Below are 5,303 nucleotides of genomic sequence, written 5' to 3' on the forward strand. Positions count from 1 at the left end.
ATATATATATATATATATATATATATATATATATATATATATATATATATATATATATATACATATATATGTATACATACATGTATGTGTGTATGCATATATAGGTTGTAGATCATGTGAGCATCTAGCTTGCATTCATAATCTCATGGCAACATTAACCATTATATAATCATTCTACAACTAGATATATTTTGATAAATCATTGAAATACTGGTAAAAAACAAAAGAAGTATTTCTGTGTTAACTTCATCTTCCCCACTATTTTTCTGCAATACACACACACGCGCACAAACACACACACAGAGAATCGTAAATTGGAAAGCCGTTTCAATTTACAATTCTTTTTGTTATTGGGGGGGGGGGCTTAGAATTTTTGCTCCCTCCCCTGACTTCAGTTAATGTGTATCAGTAGTGAAAATTTGTGGTTGTAGCTGTCTTCTAAGCATAATTTGACTGCTAGTTGTCTTCTGTAGTATCCTTAATTATTAATATATATATATAAATGGAACAAAAACGCAATAGAGTACAATAAAACATTCAGACAGATAGACAATACAAGGCAGACAAGAGAAACAACATTTAGAAGTACAGGCAAAAATCGACGGGTCATTCATGGCCTTCTTTCTATATATATATATATCATACACCTTCTGCCCCAATATGAAGAACATTATAACTTGCAAAAATCACCAAGAGACCACTCCCAGTTATAACTGTTGAGACACTGCAGCTTGACTAGGTCTATATGGTAAACTCCATCATATACGAGGCTGAAGGTACAGCTAAATTCCAAGACAGATCAGTTGAAAAGAAGAATTACATCAGGTGTAATTTTATAAATATGCCTGATCAAGTATCATAATATGTGTATTTAAATCTATATATATATGTGTGTGTGTGTGTGTGTGTGTCTGTGTCTGTGTTTGTCCCCACCCTTTATAGATTGACCGGTGTTGGTGTGTTTACATCCCCATAACTTAGCAACCAATATTATATGTACTAAGCTGAAGAAATAAGTCCTGGGGTTGATTTGTTTGACTAAAACCCTTAAAGGCATTGCTCCAATTTTGCTGCAGTCACATGACTGAAACAAATTAAAAAATAAAAGAATAAAATTCTATATTATTGTTAAGTAATCGTTACTCATTGGATATGAACCATTCAGAAGCTAAGAAAATGTATGGAAGGCTTTGTCTCTAATTACAAACTGAAAGATCAAACGCAAATTCTAGAGACATTATGCAAACCACCTATCTTTTTTCTGGCACATTGATAAAAATTATGCAATTAAGTTGGCTAGCCATCTATGGAATTTGGTGAGCAACTCCATAACATATACAATTAAGTGGATAACAGGGGAGAAATCAAAGCCATATGTTAATGGATCTAAGAAATGCAACTAGTGCATAGCAGAAAAATCTCATATTCTTTTTAGATTCAGCAATTCCAACATACTGCCTAATCTCAGATCTGAAATTTCTAGCAAGTGTAGATACATGAACATGTTTCTTTTACCAGTTTCATTGGTGTATATGTCCCCCCCCCCCCCATATACACTCCTGCAAGATGCAGGAGGAAAGAGTGAGAGAAAGTTATGGCGAAAGTGTCAGCAGACGTTCACCATTACCTTCTGCTGGAGCTGCATAAAGCTGAGGTGTTTCACTCAGAAACACCCACATTGCCCAGTCTGAGATTCAAACCCATGATCCCTTGACCACGTGTCCGCTGCTTTAACCAGTAGGCCATGTGCCTCCACTGTCAGTTCATTACCTCAAGCTATTTGTTCCTAGTTTATCTGTTTAATTTTCATGCTAGATTTGTTTTATGGTTTCTCTGTAGGTCTTGTCAATCTATTTCAAATATTTTTCAATGATTTTGTTTCGTTTCTGTCTATCAGATCCACACATTTCGTTTTGGTCAGCCTGTAACTAAGAGTGACTTCGTTCTTAGACTGGTCTATTGTTTTGGACTGGACTTAGTTCTTCATCTGGGTTATTGTCACAAAATGTTTGAAAACTTTGTGACCCATTTGACTTATATTCTTTTTCGGGGTGGCTTGGTTCTTAGATTGGCTTATAGCTTTTGACTGGACACAGACTGGTCTATTGTCACAAAAGGTTTGGAGACATTTCAGTAATTTTAGAGTGACTTAGTTCTTAGACAGGTAACTTTTGCTGCTGCTACTGCTGCTGCTGCTGCTACTGCTGCTACTGCTGCTGCTGCTGCTACTGCTGCTGCTGCTGCTTTAAAAGCCATATTTTTCACTATATGATGGGGAACAGATATCAAATCTAGAAATGTTATTTCTGACTAGTGCTTTATCCATGTCATATGATGATGTATTTACCAGCATCTTATCATTACTGATTCTGAAGATAACTATTAACTTTATGGGTTCCTGTCTCTTGTGGAGATATTTATTGCATCGGAAATATTTGCCATTCCAGAATAAAATAACATGTTAGTTTATAACTTAGAATATGAAATAAATTGACTTTCACAAACTTCACTTGCTAGTTCTTGTCTCTTTCCTTACCATTTAACATGCACACAGATGAGAAAAAAAAAACAAAATATAAAACATGGAAAGAAAATAATTCTTAGTATATTTTTACTTCTGCTGTTTGCCTTTATATTATTTGCTGCTTTTGTTTTTACATGTTTAATGCATATTTTGTGTGTGCATGGAAGAAGTAGCATGGTTTTTTTTTTTTTTTTTAATGATGACGTAGATATTTAAAGTGGACACTTCTAAGAACCACATGTATCTTTTCTTTTTCCCTTTCTCGTTAAAATAAAAATGTGTGTGTGTGTTTATATATATATATATATATATATATATATATATATAGACATACATATTTGTATATATATACATACATATATATGTGTGTGTGTGTGTATATAGGTATCTATTTAGGTATGCATTTATATCTAAATGTATATATGAGCATGTGCATATATATATATATATATATATATATATATATATATATATATATATATATATATATATATATATATATATGTATATGCATATTTATATACATATACATAAGTATTTATATGCATTTACATAAGTATGTATGTATATAATTCTATATATGCATGCATATACTATTACAATTTTGCATTTTCTTGTATCTCTCACATATAAATATGGTTGCAAATAAATATTTTCCAAGAGTCTGAATGCAGAATTGTAAAAGGAAAAAAAAAACATTTTCCATCAGTCCAAAAAAAAAAAAAAGAAACAAAGAAATGAAAGGAAAGGGAAAAAGAAAACCCTTATATTTTCAGTTGTCTTTTTTCTTCTTTTTCTTCTTAGATTTTTCTCTTTAAAAAAAAAAAAAAAAATTTTTCTCCATTCATTTATTTATTGTACATTATGTACATCTCCATATATGACTCTTCTTACATATGTAATCCATTTAACTGTTTGTAAGCATTTGGGAGCTTATCGTTAGCGCAGTCTCATCCAGTATAGAATTTTATATCTTATGGCAATATCTGAAAACAGATATCAAGCGATAAACTTCTAGATATTTTTACAGGAGAATAATTTCCAACATTGATAGCATTTCAAAGAATAAATCGGCTTCAATGGTTAATTATCTTATGAGGAAATAGTATTGGAACATTAGCTTTGTGCAACCCTGAAAGATCTTGACAATGGATGTTAGATTAACAGACCGTAAAACAGATTTTATTTTCCTCCGACATTTAACATATATGTATATATATATATGTGGTGAATGGGTCTATATGCTTATATGCAGACATGTGTATATCTGTATATATTTATATAGGTATTTTAACATGTTTGTATATCTCTATATGTGAGCTAGTGTGTATATGTTTATATGAATATGTGTGTATGTCTGTATATCTTCACATATGTATGTCTACATGTGTGTATATGTTTATATGTGTATGTGAGCTAGTGTATATATATTTGCGTTTGTATATGTTTATATTTATGCATACATTTATATATATACGTATTCATATATGTATGTTTATTTTTGTACACATATATTTATATGTGTATGGATAAGCAAACGTTTATATGAGTATGTATGTGTGTAAAAGCAAATGTTTAAATGCATACATATATATATGTGTGTGTAAGTAAATGTTTATATGTGTATGCATGAGTGTATGAGCATACATACATATGTATATTTATATGCATATATGCATATGTTTATATATGTATGTTTGTATGTATAGGCATAGGTATATATGTGTGTGTATGCATATATATATGTGTATGTTTGTATATATATGCGTCGGTATATAAGTATATGTGTGTGTATATGCATAAGTATATATGCATATTTATATGTGTATATACATATGTGTATGTATATCCATAGTTAAGTTTATGTATGTTTGTATATGCAGAGGTACATAAGCATATGTATGTGTGTATGTATGTATGTATGTATATTTATATGTGTATATGCATATGTGTATGTATATCCATAGTTAAGTATATGTATGCATGTATATGCAGAGGTATATAAACATATGTATGTATGTACGTATGTATATTTATATGTGTATATGCAAATGTTTATGTGTGCATGTATGTAGGTATGTGTGTATATGTGTAGGTATATGTGTATATGTGTGTGTATTTATGCTTGTGTTTACATGCATATTTATGTGCGTATATGCTAATATTCGTAAGTGTTGTATCCCTCCCAAACTATAATACATACGTTGAATTGGAAGGACGGCAGTTGATTTAATGGTTAAGGAAATCAGGCACCACAACTGTGGATACGTTCAAAGAATAATCCAATACTGCTAATAAAATATTTGATAGAAGCAGTTGAGAGACACAAAGACAGAAAGACAAACAGAAAGAAACAAAGAATAAATGAACAAACCATAATGAAAAGCAAATTCAAACACCGAATAGATTCTATTTTAATTCATGCTGCATTTCCGGCCTCAAGCTAAATCTTAGTAATGATGTGGAATGAAATACTTACAAACATTGTAATAGTTATTTTGTATGTTCAAGGAACGTTTGTTAGCTGTTGCTATGAAGAATAAAACTCACCCATGAGCATTTTGTCAATTTTCCTTCCATAAAAAAAATAAAATGATTAAAAAGTCAAAAAAAAAAAAATGAAAAGAATTGGAGGATGTAATAAAAAAAAACAAATGTAAATTATTAAAACCTGACGAAAGAGTAAAACAAGATTAAACTGTTGCCACAATGTCATTAGTTTGATATTATTTTGAGAAAGAGACTACTTCAGAGCAAATCCAAATATTCAGTTGAAAAA

This window comes from Octopus bimaculoides, chromosome 18 (assembly GCF_001194135.2).
Source record: "Octopus bimaculoides isolate UCB-OBI-ISO-001 chromosome 18, ASM119413v2, whole genome shotgun sequence".
In the NCBI taxonomy this organism is placed as follows: Eukaryota; Metazoa; Mollusca; class Cephalopoda; order Octopoda; family Octopodidae; genus Octopus; species Octopus bimaculoides.